The sequence below is a fragment of the Antechinus flavipes genome, chromosome 6 (assembly GCF_016432865.1).
Source record: "Antechinus flavipes isolate AdamAnt ecotype Samford, QLD, Australia chromosome 6, AdamAnt_v2, whole genome shotgun sequence".
NCBI classification, from domain to species: Eukaryota; Metazoa; Chordata; class Mammalia; order Dasyuromorphia; family Dasyuridae; genus Antechinus; species Antechinus flavipes.
This window is the reverse complement of record NC_067403.1, coordinates 261,015,151-261,031,529: the sequence shown is the minus strand read 5'-3', so window position 1 is coordinate 261,031,529 and position 16,379 is coordinate 261,015,151. Positions and strand designations below refer to the sequence as shown.

The 16,379-nt window shown below is 39.8% G+C and overlaps 2 pseudogenes; both read right to left on the bottom strand.

Annotated features, from left to right (window-relative positions):
* Nucleotides 1-1,427: 1,427 nt before the first annotated feature.
* Nucleotides 1,428-2,351, bottom strand: LOC127540240 (mas-related G-protein coupled receptor member X2-like; annotated as a pseudogene).
* A 12,606-nt stretch (nt 2,352-14,957) lies between these two features.
* On the bottom strand, nt 14,958-15,991 carry LOC127540225 (mas-related G-protein coupled receptor member X4-like; annotated as a pseudogene).
* Nucleotides 15,992-16,379: the final 388 nt, after the last annotated feature.

The window sequence follows — 16,379 nt, the reverse complement described above, 5'->3', positions numbered from 1 at the left end:
CTCACTTTACTTGGTAGCAGTTCATGTAAAGTCTTTCTAGCCTGCTCATCACTTCTGATAGAACAGCAATACTCCATCACATTCATATACCACAACCCATTCGGTTGCTTCCTGACAGATGGCCATCCAGTCTCCATCTCCTTGACAGTATGAAAAGGGTGGATACAAAGATTTCTGTACATGTAGGTTCCCTTCCCTCCTCCATGATCTCCAAGGGATATAGAGCAGTAGAGACAATGCTAGATCAAATGGCATGCACAGTTCTATAGTCCCTTGAGCATAGCTCTAAATTGCTCTCCAAAATGGCTGGACCATTTCACAATTCAACTAACAATGCACCAATGTCCCAGTCCTCTCTCATCATCTCCAACATTCATCACTTATCTTTTCCTGTCATCTTAGTCAATCTGAGAGGTATGAAGTGGTACCTAAGAGATGACCTCAGGGTTGTCTTTAATTTGCATTTCTCCAATCAACAGTGATTCACAACTTTTTTTTTTCTGGAGGCAATTGGGGTTAAGTGACTTTCCCAGGGTCACACAGTTAGGAAGTGTTAAGTATCTGAGGTCAAATTTGAACTCAGGTCTTCCTTTAGGGTTAGTGCTCAGAAATGTTCACATGATTTTTTCCAGGATATTCCACAGGAAATTGTTGTTCAATGTGTGTGTGTGTGTGTGTGTGTGTGTGTGTGTGTGTTTCTTCTTCCTCTACTTTTCAGGACAGGGACATTTCTTGTGGAAGTCTTCCTCTGGGTTGTTGACACATGACCTGGACCTCAGTCCCGTGGTAGAGAAGGCTTCAGCAAGCTATGGAGCTACAAAGTACACAGAGCATCGATTGGGCCTGGAATTAGAAAGATCTGAGTTCACATCCAGCCTCAGATGCTTACTTGTTTTGGAAGCCTGAGCAAGTCATTGAACCTTTGCCTGCCTCAATTTTCTCATGTATAAAATGTGGAGAACACATACATCCCAAGTGTATTGTGAGGATTAAATGAAATAGTTTGAAGAGCTTAGTACAGTTCTTGGTATAGTCTTGTTGTTCAGTAACATGACTCTTATCTGAAGTTTTCTGGGCAAAGATACTGGAGAGCTTCACCATTTCTTTTGATAGTTGATTTTATAGATGAGGAAACTGAGGCAAAGTTAAATGACTTGTGCAGGGTTATACAGCTTGTTTCTTAGACTAGATGTGACCTTAGTTCTTCTCATTCCAGGTCTTGGAGTTCTGTCCTTTTTGGACATCCGGCTGCCTGGTATACAATAGGCACCTAATAAATGTTTATCATCTAGAGTTCATCTTAGGCACCCACATAAATAATGGCAGGGAAATCCTGATTTTCCTCCCAGGAGGGGGGAGCTGCTACTGGGTTTGGGGCAGGGAGCTCATTTCAAGGGCTGTTGTATCCGAGCATCTTGTTCTTGAGCTTAGAATGTAGTCTCCAGGCTGCAGGTGTGGGGCGTGTTTGTTGTCCCCCCTCCTAACTCTTGCTCATCCCCAAGGGCCCTCTGGAGCACTACCCCGAGAAGCTCCCTCCTCTTATGCCTTTGCCCACAAAGAAGTAAATGAGGGGGTTCACACTGCTGTTCACATAAGCCAGGGGCTCATAGGGCCAATAAGATATGACACCTATATTGAGGTGAAAATCCACGAAAACCCAGAACCCCCACAGCACTCCGCAGAGCAGGAACATGAGGACCATGAGCAGGACTAGGAGGTAGATCCTGGGGGGCCGGGAGCTGCACTGGACCCTCAGCAGCAGGGTCAGGCTGGACACACACGGCACACAGGTGAGGAGAATGAGCCATGTACCCAGGATGATGAAGTTGAAACACTGCAGAGATTCAGGTTCCCGAATGGCAAAAGGTACTAGCCAGAACACCTTGGCCAGAGACCAGAGCCTGGCGCACACAGCGGCCAACGTGTGCTTGGGGCTGCGACATCGGTACCAGAGGGGGAAGAGCGCAGAGAGACAGCGCTCGATGCTGATCGCGGCCAGGAGGCTCAGCCCCACAGTATAGAACATGTATGTGAGGAATGACAGTATGATCAATATTAACTCATCAAAAATATAGCTAAAAATTCTATCTATACTGATCAAAAAGGAAAAACAAAGGAAGAGAGCATTGGCCCCCGCCAGGTTGAGGATGTAGTCAGAGAAGGAGTTCCTCTCGCTGCGGAAGTCCAGGAGCCACAGGACTATGCTATTCTCCTCCAGCCCAAGTGGGGCAATGAGCAGAGAGAGGATGTTCAGCCATCATAAAAGTTAAATCTTCCAAATGAACTCTCATATAGTCTGTTGAATTGTCAAAATAATATTCTGGATATTAATGCGTAGAGGACACAGTCATGGTGGGTGGTCCCTGCTCCATGAAGCCCTGCTCCTCTCAGACAGTCTGTGGACACAGAGACATAGGAGGACATCAGGGAGTTTTCAGGTCATTTATGCCTGTCCCTACCTTAAAGAGTAAGAGCCTCCTCTTCCTCACTACCTCTTTTTAGGGTGCAGTTAGGGGGCATCACAATGCATAGAAATGTTCGCCTAGGGGAAAAATGAATTATAATCTGTGTCAGAAACTTACTAATGAGACAAATCATTGTTTCACTGATATCAATAACGAATTATACACTTAGGATTTCCTCATTCAGAAACCAGTCCTCTGTAGGTTAAGTCAGTCTCTAAAGAACATTGCTGATGTATGAATTTGCTCACATCCTTTGGATACATGATTTTACATCACAAAAGAGGAGCTTTTGTAGGTATCATTCTTACCCACTCACTGTCTAGCAGGTGGAGAAGAGGCTCTTCTCCAGTTCCTAGTCCAACCCTTCAGGGATTGTTGATTTTTACCCTCAGGTATAGCTGTCTTTCTAAAAACTTTTAAAGAATTCAATACTTTTCAGAGACATCTTTGGCTTCCAGCCGAGATCCTGATCTCAAGGTCTTATTTCCTAGCCATCATTAAAAAACTGATTCCTAATTTCCCAGAAATTATCTCCAGGAATTGTCATTACTCACCTTGGCTGTATAACCCTGATACATTATTCAACATTTCTCTCCCTCTGGTTCTGATGTAGACTGAGATCTTTTGGGGGAAAAATGATGTAACCTTGAGGGGGGGGCTGGATGTAAACTGTGTTCCTTTTGGGGAGGCTCTCAAACCCTGGAAAAAGCATACTTTTTTCTAGACAAGCCCTTCCCAAATTAAGTGGTTTCATTCAATTGGAGATCTTGGTCAATCACCCTCTATTAACATAAACAGATCTTTTGGGGGTGGTCCAAGTCCCCTTCAGGGAGTATCCAGACCCTGGGAAAAGCCTTGAAACTCCCAGTTAAGTGATTTTATTCAATTGGAGGTCTCTCTATGATGGTCTTCTATTGATTAGCCCAAACAGTTCCCAGCCCCAGGCCAAAACCTATCCCATATAATCATGATTTGTCAATCCATTTCTGCCAAATTCCTAATCAGGAATTTTGCCCATTAAGACAGCTTGCTTCTTAGTGAACAATAAATCCCTTTTGCTACAAAATTTGGATTTGCAAATTCTTTCCATTGGACCCTCCCTGACCAGAGGGGATTTCCCACCTCAATTCTCACACCTATTCAGTATCACTAATCTCATCATTTGCACCTCATCATTATGAAACCCTAGAGATTAATAAAACCCTATAATAACAACAAATTCACAGATCAGTTATAATTAGATTTTCTTTTTTTCTTTTTCTTTTTTTATTATTACAGCTTTTTATTTATAAAACACACGAATGTGTAATTTTTCAACATTAAATCTTGCAAAACCTTCTGTTCCAACTTTTCTCCTCTTTCCCCCTAACCCCTCCCATAGATGGCAAGTAGTCCAATACATGTTAAATATGTTAAAGTATATGTTGAATATGTATACATATTTATACAGTTATCTTGCTGCACAAGAAAAATCAGATCTAGAAAGAAGGTTACATTGGCCAGTTGGTTGATTGTGGCTGTCAGGTTGGAGAGGATATTTTCATGTTTTAAGTATCCCACCCAGAGGACTAGCATTGCTGGACCTTTCTTTAGTATCTTGTAAGACTCCTGACACCAAGAGAATCTTAGAGAAAGCTGGCTGGATGCAAGACATTCATGGGAAACTTTTTCATCCCTTCCCCCCCTCCCCACTCCCCTTCTCCGCCACCAGTCTTCCTCTGGATGGGGTTTCTGGCCATGGTCTCCACTAACCCCTATACTAACTCCTCTTCTAATTATTATTTTTTTTTACTTATATTTGGCTCCTGCATTTTTATTCTGCTCATGAGATTTGTTTCCTCCAGACTTCAAGCTATGAATTTTCAACTTCTCCTTCAGCCTGGAGATCATGGGATGACTAACTAGGATACACAACACCCCTTAGAATCTGCTGCTGCTGTCTTCAGATCTCACATTTCCCCTCCTGCCTTGAACCCCCAGTGAACTTAGGGACAGCTAAACAACCCTTGTCAGGTCAAAGCAATTACAGAAGAGGAGACCTTCATCCTGTTACCCCAAGTGAATTTGGGGGAGTGCTTGAAAGGGGAATGATATAAACTGAGATCTTTTGGGGAGAAATGATGGGGATGAACACTGAAATTTACCCTTCTTTGTAGAGGTTCCTGGGTCTCAGACTCTCCTCTGGGAGAGGTCCATCCTCAGGGAATCAAATTAAGGAATCATTTAGTTGGAGATTTTGGCCAGGGACCTGGCCTCTATTGAGTTGAAAATTAGTCTGGAACCATTCCCAGTAGCACAAACTCCCAGTTAAGTGATTTTATTCACTTGGAGATCTCACTTGAAAGTCAGTTCCAACTGCTCCTTAGCCCGCAGACCAAGATTTACCCATATAATCAGGGGTTGGTCAAGCTATCTTCACAGAAGTCCTAACAGAGTTATGCTTGCCAAGGAAGCTGCCTTAGCAAAGCTGTCCTGCCAAGATTTTTGCCCATTGGTGTTGATACTCTCTTCTCGGTGTCAAGAAATCCCCTTTGCCAAAAGATTTCTGGTTTGTGAATTCTTTCACATTGGACCTGTGCTGACCAGAGGGGATTCCCCACTCCTCCCTGTCACAACTACCACTAATCTCATCAATATGGGGTTCACTCACCCTGTGCCAAAACCTGGGACTAAGCTGTAGGACTTTTGAAACACTCCAAACAAAAGCATCCTTTCTTGCTGGGGGCTATATTAAAATATGTCTAATGGTTAAAAGTTGCTCCCAGGATAAAAGAGAATATCAGAATACAGCAACTAAAAATTCTGCAGCCCTATCTCCCAGACTGACTGATTTTCCAGCTATGCACATTGAGGACATTAATGTATTAATGTATAAATAATTCCAATATATAAAGAAAGGATTAAACTCACAGAAAATTCCTCAGTAAATCCAAGGATCACAAATAATTACAAGGGAAACTCCAGATTGAGAATTAGCCTTTTCCCTCTCCAGGGTCCTGATGACTTCTGTGCCTGATCCTGCTGTTGATGCTCATCCCTCAGAAATTCTCAGGAATCTCTTGGTCAGAGTCAGGGGCATAAGGGGTGGGAGAGGAGCCAGACAAAGGACAATTCCTCTCTTCCACTTATATACCCTTCCCTTTTCTCCCAATCACAGAGTCCTAGCCAAAATGATTTGCTATTTGCTTCTAGGCCCAGAGGGTGGGAATTTCACAAAAATTAGCCTAAGGGGAGATGAACTCCCCAAAGCCTTCAAGGACAGATACAGCTTCCTAAATGGTGTGTCTCTGGTCAAGACTTTAATTCTCATTAATCACTAATGCATAGTAGGGCATAAAAGAAATTACTGTTAGAGTGATGTGGCTCATTATCTCCAATGCACTGACTGGTCTTTCCCAAAAGTGCATTGGAGTGCATACTCCCAATAGCCAAGTATTCTTGCATACTTAGCAGCACAGTTCCTACAAGCAAGATTGTATTTCCTTCATAGTTCCTATAGCAGGTGCCCAGGGGGCTCCTTTCTAGCTCTCATGGAACTTTTCTGAAAGAGAAATTATGTATTCTCTGGTAGTCTTAGATCATCAAGATCTAAGAGACTCAGATTTCCTGAAACTTCAGGTTTGTATTTGAGTGAAGTTTGGACTTGTAGGAGTTAAGGGAAAAAAATGTAGATACACTTAGGAAGTCAGATATATACATATATGTAGATTTATTCATTCACAAAATATACACCTACAATATAAACAGACATAATTGAACATATAAGAATGCACATGTGTAAGCATACAATATAATATGCATATTATTATATAAAACCACTTAGGTGTCAAGGGCCAGAACTCTGAAGAGGTATACTTGAATCAAGGACAGCAGGGTGCTTATAGTGAAGCACCTACTCAGTGTGACTGATGGGATAACAGTTCTCTAGTTTAGCGTATACTTAATGTGATGTAATGATGAAACCACAGTTGGCACTTGCTCAGTCTCTGTAGTGATGTAATCTCACTGAGGTATTTAAGGGCCCGAGAGGAATCTCTCAGACACAGAGTCTCAAACATAGATACAAGAGAAGACTCCAGGCTCCAGACTTTATCTTTCACCAGCCTCATGGTAGCTCTCCTGCCTTCCTCACTTCTCCACCCAAAGACCAAGGCCCTTCCAGAGATCCTCCAGAGAGCTAGTCTGGACATTACACTTAGGTGCATACTTCTATTTCTATTTATGCCAGGTTTCATGAATAATCGTTCAAGTTGTAAACTCATTAGAAAGCCTGACTCTCTGAGTCTTTAGAATTCCAAGGCTTGTAGCCCTAGAGGTCACTAAGAGCAGACTTCCGCATGATGGGCATGAAACACCACACTCAGCATTCCTCATAGTCAAGATTTGCTTGAGCTGAACCTTCAAGTACATGAGAGATTCTGAGGGAGGGGAGTGGGGAGGGACTGTGGTCCAGACATTGGGGACAGCCCCACAAATACCCAGCTGAAAGATCGAGCTAGCTCAGATGGAAACCAACAAGAGGCAATTCTGGCTGTGTTAGAGCGAGAAGGAGGCAAAGAGAGTCAGAGAGAGAGATACTAGAGATAAAAAGGAAAAGATAAAGAACAAGACAATAAACATCAATTCTGTGCTTACTGTATGCCAAGAATTCTGCTAACAATATTAAAAATATTATTCCATTTGATCCTCATCCCAACCCTGTGAGGCAGATGCTATTATTGGTAAGTTGAAGTAGGAAGAGGTTTATTGCTTTGCCCAGAGTCACATGTCTAGGAACTGAGATTGAATTTGAACTCAGACCTTCTTGATTCTAGGCTACGCTCTCTATCCACTGTATTGCCCAGATAAATAAATAGATCTACAATGTTTAGTGTTTCAGGAAATAGTGAGAGAGGGTCACTTCTTTGACCTAATGGATAAATATTGTCCCTGGAGTCAGGAGGACTTGAGTCCAATGAAGCCTCAGATATTTAAACTTCTTGGCTGGGTGACCTTTGGCAAGTCACTTAACCCCAATTGTCTTGTCAAAAAAATACCCCAGTGAGACAAAGGAATGGATGCCCCTTTCTTGTTCCCTAAGACATAAATGTATCCTGTTAGCTTTAAAAAATAGTTCATGAGAAATCTGCAATTAATATTTTTTTAACTTCCTATTCCCTATGATCCAGCTATACTACCTCTTGATCAATTTTCAAAGATGATTAGGAAAAAAGCAAAAGAACCTACATGTCCTAAAATGTTATAGCAGCCTTCTTTGTAGGATCAAAGAACTGGAAATTGCAAGGAAAAATATAAAAATTTTTTTATGGAGGTTTGCAAATGCTGATGCAGATTGTCTCCCATTTCTTCAATCCTCCGTGTAATTGTAGGTCCTGAAAGACTCACTGTACTAAATAAATCGGCCTTCTCTGGACACATCTCTTTGGCTACAGAAAGAAGGCATTCTTTAACAAATTCTCCCTCCACGGATGGTCTGCCAGTGTGTGAAATATTTAGTTACTTCTGCTTCACAAAAGTATTTTGCTGAGTTGTCAATGTATTTTTCAGCTTTAATATTTTATCTTTTTTCACTTCTCCAACCAAACAATCATTTATCTTTATATTGAGATCATAGTGTCGATGCAAATTATATTCTTTGAACACAGAATATAATGTCTGGCATATCAGACATATAGTTCTTTCCTTGTACTGCATGAAAAAGTAATCATAAGTCCACTGTTCTTTGAATATCCTACACTCTGGGTCAATTTTTCTTTTTCTTGACATCATTATTTCCTAGGGATTCCAAATTGCTATTAGTAAAATACATACATACAAAGATACATACATACATACATGTATATATATATACATACATATACATACATACACACACACACACATATATATATATACACAGTGCTACAAAAACAATATACCAGCAATAACTTTGCCCACACAGAGACATATAGACTGCAATGCCCAACTTCCTCCGAGCTGCCTCTGCATTGTGATGCATCCATTTCCCACACTCTCTCTCTCCCACACTTCGCTCTCCTGCTTCTGACCTTCACTGCTGCAGTGAATTCCCCCTGCAGTGGCCGTGGCATGCACAGCATGCATTGTACATTTCCCGTCCCTGTTTCTAGCTTCTTCATTTTTTAGAGTTTATGATCCTTGCTCCTTACCCCAACCTCTCAGAACTGAATTTATGGTCCTTTCCTGGAGTTCCCTCGAAGCAGTACTCTACTCCCCCTGCCTTTGTTTCCCTGATTGCTAGAGCCCTATAAGAGTCTCTGGAATCCCTTTCTTGTCACTGAATGCTTTGAGACAAGAGTCTGATTCAGCCATCTGGGGATCGGAAATGGATCCTGTTTTGTCCCCAGTCCAGATTCTACACTAATAAAATACTAAAAACCTTGTCTAATCTTTATTTTGCTGCAGTTTCTCCAGCATTACATTTTATACTCGTCCACAAAACAGCTGCAAGTACTAAGGATAAGTGGGCAGGAGATGGCCTTGGTCTCAGCTTCAGGAATTTCCACCTCCTGGGTGGTATGGAGAGGATAATATTTCTCCTTAGGGGAAGATTAGCGACCGTCTTCTGGGAAGGGATGCTAGGTCCAGTGGTTTGGACAAAATGTGGTCATGTAGGAGAAGGAACTAGCCCATCTCCAAGTAAGTGCAGGAGCAGGATGGCAAGGACCTTGATGCCTGTGGGCAGTTGCTGCAGAGCTGAGTTCTTGTTTTCAGTCCCAGGCCAGAGCTGGCACCTGATTATTATAACACTTGAAGGTTTCATAGAACAAGAGCATTTTCAACATAGTGTGCTGGGGCTGGGAATGCTAACTACAGCTTAGAGGGGAAAGGATGCAGAGGTTGGGCCCAGAACAAAACTTGGAAAATAACAGTTAGAGGGACCTAAGGTCAGAGGCACCATCTCTCATAACTTAGGACTAGAAGTGATTACAAGAATATGCTACTAAATGAAATATGAGGAAGCAAAAGGGAAAGAATCCCATCATACTCAGTTACTATGGGAATGGGGAAAAATCAGGGTTCATCTCCAGGGTAGGATAATGAAGTAAAAAAGGAAAAAGCCTATTGTGCCCCAAAGAATAACGTCAAATGGTCACTTGCCCAAAAAAAATTCATAGAAAAACGCAAAAAAGTGGTTTTTTGTTTTTTGTTTTTTGCTAAGACAATTTGGGTTAAGTGACTTGGCCAAGCCAAAAAAGTTTTTTTTGATAAATCAAATGAAAGAAATTGAGGGAAAATAAAAATAAGAACAATACAAGAAAAAAGATTATGAAAAAAGTCAACCAATTGAAAAAAGAAATCCAGAATCTCAAGGAAGATAATTAGAATTGGGCAAGGGGAAGGCAGCAAAGTTAGAAGAGACCAAGAAGTAATGAAGCAAAATATAAAGAATGAAAAAGTAGAATGTGACATACATCATAAGAAAAACTACTGATCAAGATCAAGAAGAGAAAACAAAAATAATCAGAGTAACTGAAGATATGATCAGAAAAAAGTATTATAATACAATGCTGCAAGAAATAATTAAAGAAAATTGTCCTGAAATTTTAGAACAAGAGATGAAAGTAGAATTTTTTTAAAATGCACAAGTTGCCACCATAGTTTTTGGAGCTCTATATATTAAAGAACAAAAGAATTAAGGTTGTGGCCAGAAATGTCATAACCAACAAAGTTAAGTATAATTTTGAATGAAAAAAATACTAGCTATTCAATGAACTGCCAGTCTTTTAGAATTTTGTTGCAAAAGACCTGAAATGAATAGAAAAATTGACATACAGAATCCAAGAGAAATGAAAGGTAAATATCAAAGATTAAATAGAAAGAACTCAATAAGGCCAGTTTGTTTACTTTTTATTTGTGGAAATACAAATTGTATGTTTAAATTTGTCATCAGTAATTGGGTAGATCAAAAGAAAGTTGAAGTAGAGCTGAGTATATTGTGACTCTATAAAGCAAAAGTATGTAGGAAAAGGTAAAAAGAGTTATTATCTCATGTAAATGAAGTACATCTGTAAATAAAAAGCAGCAGTTGAAGACATGATTGAAGACAGACAAAATTAAAGTTAAAATAGATTTGATCAAATGAGAAAAATGTGGAAACTCTACTATATGTCAATCACATGAAACAATTTTGTTTTGACTATTAAATAGCTAGACTGTAAAAAAGTTGGAACATTTCTGCGGTGTAGGAAGTGATGTGTTACTGGATTTAGAAAAATATGGAAGACTTCGATTTATGAAGGAAGATACTATCCACCTGATAGAAAGATTGAACAAGTGGAAATAAGCATGATACTCTTATATATATTCATATGAACACACATGTATATATACATGTATGATTATAGTTATCTATGTATATCTATGTGTGTATATTTTTGTATGTGTAAGATATGTTTGCATTTAATTGCAGTTTTTTGGAGTGAGCAGAAGGGGAAAAATAAAATTAAAAAGTGAAAAGCACAGAACAAAAAACTACAAGGAAGCAAAAAAAAAAAAAAAAAAGGTAGACAGCTCTGAATGCAATGTGTAGCATTTATTATATAGCTTTCTTGAAATGGAAATTTATTGTCTCATATTTTGAATCCTCTCACATTCTGCTGTGCACGTGGAAATTTTTTTTTTCTTTTCTTAGTTTGTATTTAAATTTTTTTTTAAAAGGATGTGAAGTTGGGATATTTTTCCTGTTGGCTTAGTTTTCCATGGAAATTCAGGAAGAGCCTCAGATTTCCCTGGAGTATAGAAGTAAGTATGGAGTGGTGCTTGGACTAGCAGGAACCTTAAATTTTAAAGTTCATACAGGGGAAAAGTTTACATATATGTACACTTATTCATTTTCAAAATATATACATGCAATATAAATATACATATTTATAATAGGAATATAGGCACACACACATATACAATATAATACATATTGTAAGACACACCTGTGTATGTATATGTGTGTGTGTATCTTTCTGTTTATGCCAGGTATTCTTTTTTGGGGGGGAATACTTTCCTTTTTTAAAAATTTAAAAATTTTTTATTATAGCTTTTTATTTACAAGGTATATGCATGGGTAATTTTTCAGCTTTGGCAGTTGCAAAACCTTTTGTTCCAATTTTTCCCTTCCTTCCCCCCACTCCCTCCCCCAGATGGTAAGTAGACCAATACATGTTAAATATGTTAAAGTATATGTTAAATACAATATATGTATATGTGTCCATACAGTTATTTCGCTGTACAAGAAGAATCTGGCTTTGAAATAGTGTACAATTAACCTGTGAAGGAATTAAAAAATGCAGGCAGACAAAAATATAGGGATTGGGATTTTTATGTAGTGGTTCACACTCATCTCCCAGAGTTCTTTTGCTAGGTGTAGCTGGTTCAATTCATTACTGCTCTATTGGAGCTGATTTGATTCATCTCATTGCTGGAGATGGCCATGTCCATCAGAATTGATCCTCATATAGTGTTGTTGTTGAAGTATAAAACGATATCCTAGTTCTGCTCATTTCACTCAACATCAGTTCATATAAGTCTCTCCAGGCCTTTCTGAAGTCATCCTGTTGGTCATTTCTTAGAGAAGAGTAATATTCCATAACATTCATATACCACAATTTATTCAACCATTCTCCAATTGAGGGGCATCCACTCAGTTTCCAGTTTCTGTATGCCAGGTATTCTTTTTTTTTTAATTTAATTTTATTTAATAATAACTTTGTATTGACAGAATCCATGCCAGGGTAATTTTTTACAACATTATCCCTTGCACTTGCTTATGTTTCGTTTTTTCCCCTCCCTCCCTCCACCCCCCCCCCAAGATGGCAAGCAGTCCTATATATGTTAAATATGTTGCAGTATATCCTAGATATAATACATATTTGCAGAACCAAACAGTTCTCCCTATTGCACAGGGAGAATTGGATTCAGAAGGTAAAAATAACTCAGGAAGAAAATCAAAAATGCAAATAGTTCACATTCATTTCCCAGTGTTCCTTCTTTGGGTGTAGCTGTTTCTGTCCATCATTTATCCATTGAAACTCAGTTAGGTCTCTTTGTCATAGAAATCCACTTCCATCAGAATACATCCTCATACAACATCGTTGTCGAAGTGTATAATGATCTCCTGGTTCTGCTCATCTCACTTAGCATCAGTCCATGTAGGTCTCTCCAAGCCTCTTTGTATTCATCCTGTTGGTCATTTCTTACAGAACAATAATATTCCATAACATTCATATACCATAATTTACCCAGCCATTCTCCAATTGATGGGCATCCATTCATTTTCCAGTTTCTAGCCACTACAAACAGGGCTGCCACAAACATTTTGGCACATACACGTCCCTTTCCTTTTTTTTAGTATCTCTTTGGGGTATAAGCCCAATAGAAACATTGCTGGATCAAAGGGTATGCACAGTTTGATAACTTTTTGGGCATAATTCCAGATTGCTCTCCAGAATGGTTGGATTCGTTCACAACTCCACCAACAATGCATCAGTGTCCCCGTTTTCCCGCATCCCCTCCAACATTCATCATTATTTTTTCCTGTCATCTTAGCCAATCTGACAGGTGTGTAGTGATATCTCAGAGTTGTCTTAATTTGCATTTATCTGATCAATAATGATTTGGAACACTCTTTCATATGAGTGGTAATAGTTTCAATTTCATCATCTGAAAATTGTCTGTTCATATCCTTTGACCATTTATCAATTGGAGAATGATATGCCAGGTATTCTTAAGATGGATATCCACTGTGCCACCTAACTGCCCCTAATGGCTTGTGTTCTTAGAAATTTAAACCAATTCTCTCTATATATATTAGAAATGAGACTTTTATCAGAAATACTGGCTATAAAATTATTTCCCCATATTTCTGCTTCCCTTCTAAACTTGCATTTTTTGGTGTATTTTTGTAAAACTTTTTAAATTTAATGTAATCAAAATTATTCATCTTGCCTTTCATAATGCTCTCTAGTTCTCTTTTGGTCTTAACTTTCTCCTTTCTCCAAAGATCTGAGAAGTAGACTATTTATTGTTCTCAAATTTGCTTATGATTTCAATGTTTATTTCTAAATCATTAATTCATTTTAAACTTATCTTGGTAAAGAGTGTTATGAATAAACCTATTTTAGAAAAAGAAATTGAACAGGCCATAAATGAGCTTTTAGAGAAAAAAAATACCCGATACTGATGAAATTGTATGTGAATTTTATCAATCATTTAAAATTAACTAATTCTAATATTAAATAAATTGTTTGGAATAATAGGCAAAGTTGGAATTCTCCCAACCTCCTATTTAGAAATAATTGTGATATGGATACTTAAACCGCAAAGAGTAAAAACAGAGGAAGAAAAATATAGACTAATTTAACTAATGAGTATGGAGGCAAAAATAATAAATAAAATATTAGTTAAAATTATAGCAATATATTACAAAGGTTAGACTTTATATATCAGGTATAGACTTTATGTCAGAAATGCAGGGAGGATATTTTAATGTAAAGAAAATATCAACATAATTGATTATATAAATAAAAAAAGTTTAGAAATATCACATAATTACCCTATTTTGTGTCTAGACCAGATACAATATGGGATCTGAAAGGACAGAGGAAGAAGGTCATTATTACTGGAGAAATAAAATGGAGGCTGAATGATTTATCCCAGGATATTCTACAGGAAATTGTTGTTCAGTGTGTGTGTGTGTGTGTGTGTGTGTGTCTGTGTGTGTGTGTGTGTGTGTGTGTGTGTGTTTCTTTCCTCTATTCTTCAGGACAGGGACAGTGACCATTTGTTGTGTAAATCTTCCTCTGAGCTGTTGACACACGAGTCCCTGGATCTCTGTCCCTAGGAAAAGGAGCCTCCAGCAAGCTATGGAGCACCCAGTACACATAGCATTGATTGGGCCTGGAATTAGGACTATTTGAGTTCAAACCCAGTCTCAGATGTTTACTTGTTTAGGGAGTCTGAACAAATCACTGAACCTCTGTCTGCTTCAATTTCCTCAAGTGTAAAATGGATGTGTGGAGAACACATCTCCCAGGTGTATTGTGAGGATTAAATGAGATATTTGGAAGGGCTTATATTCATAATATATTCTTGTTCAGTCATATGACCACATCTGTGGTTTTCTGAGGAAATATATTGTAGAGATTTGCCATTTTTCTTGATCATTCATTTTACAGATGAAGAAACTGAGGCAGAGTTGAGTGATTTGTGCAAGGTTATAAAGCTAGTTTCTCAGACTAAATGTGACTTAAGTTCTTCCTATTGCAGGCCTTGGGGTTCTGTCCTTTTTGGATATTCAGCTGCCTGGCATACACTAGGCACCTAATAAATGTTCATCACCTAGAGTTCACACCCTAGGCACCAAAATAAGGAATAACAGGAGAATCCTGATTTTCCCCCCAGAGAGGGGGGAGCTGCTATGGAGTGGGGGGGAGGGGTGGGGATTTCAAGGGCCTGATGTATCTGAACATTTTCTTAGGCTCAGAATGTAGTCTCCTGGCTGCTGGTGTGGGGGGTGCTTGTTATCTCGTCTCCTAACTCCTGCTCATCCCCAAGGGCCCTCTGGAGCACCACCCTGAGAGGCTCCCTCCTCCTATTCCTTAGCCTGCCCACGAAGAAGTAAATGAGGGGGTTCACGCTGCTGTTCACAAGGGTCAGAAGATCACAGAACCAATAAGGCATGAGGTCTATGTTGAGGTTAAAATACATGAAATCCCGGATCCCCAAGGGCAGGCCGAAGATCAGGAACACGAGGACCGTGAACAGGACCAGGAGGTAGAGCCTGGGGAGCCGCCGGGGCCGGGAGCTGCACTGGACCCTCAGCAGCAGAGTCAGGCTGGACACGCCCATCACACAGGTGAGGAGGAGGAGCCACGCACCCAGGATGGTAAAGAAGGTGGAAAAGTAATTATAAAAACTATCTGGAAGAACTAAAGGTAGTAGACAGAACACCCCGGTCAGAGCCCAGAGCCAGGCGCAGACCGAGGCCGACGTGTGCTTGGGGCGGCGACATCGGTACCAGATGGGGAAGAGCGCGGAGAGACAGCGCTCGGTGCTGATCGCCGCCAGGAGACTCAGGCCCGTGGTGTAGAACATTAATCTGAGGAAGAACAGCATTTTCCCCATTAAACGATCAATATATTCAACAAATCTATTTATATATATCGGAAAGGAGCAGCAAAGGAAGAGGGCGTCGGCCGCCGCCAGGTTGAGGATGTAGACGGAGAAGGGGTTCCTCCGGATGCGGAAGCCCAGCAGCCACAGGACGGGGCCGTTGCCAACCAGCCCAAGCAGGGCAATGAATAGAGAGAGGATCTTCATCCAGTCATAAAAGTTAAGTCTTCCAGATGAACTCTTATTTTCACTATTTTCCGTTGAATTGTAAGAATCGTTTACCCGATGTTCAGGTGGAGTCACAATCATATTGGATGGTCCGTGCTCCATGAAGCCCTGCTCCTCTCAGACACCCTGGGGACACAGAGACATAGAAGGACATCAGGGAGTTTCCAGGCCATTTATGCCTCTCTCTCCTTTCAAAAGTCAGAGTCCTCTTCCTCACTGCCTGTTTCTAGGGTGAAGCTAGGGAGTGTCACAGTGCATATAGGCCTAGGGAAAAGATGAATTATAACCTTGTTTCAGAAACTTACTAGTGAGAAAAATCATTATTTCATGGATATTAATATCTAATTATTCAATTAGGATTAAGCTTTTCCCATCCTATTTCCTCATTTAGAAACTAGCCCACTATCCATTATTCAGTCAGTCTCTGAAGGTCATTGCTGATGCATGAATTTGCTCAAATCCTTGAGGTACATGATTTTCCATCATGAAAGTGTGGAATAGATAATAACATGAAGAACTTACAGGAATATGTGAATTCTTTTTCTGTATTTATTTTCATTA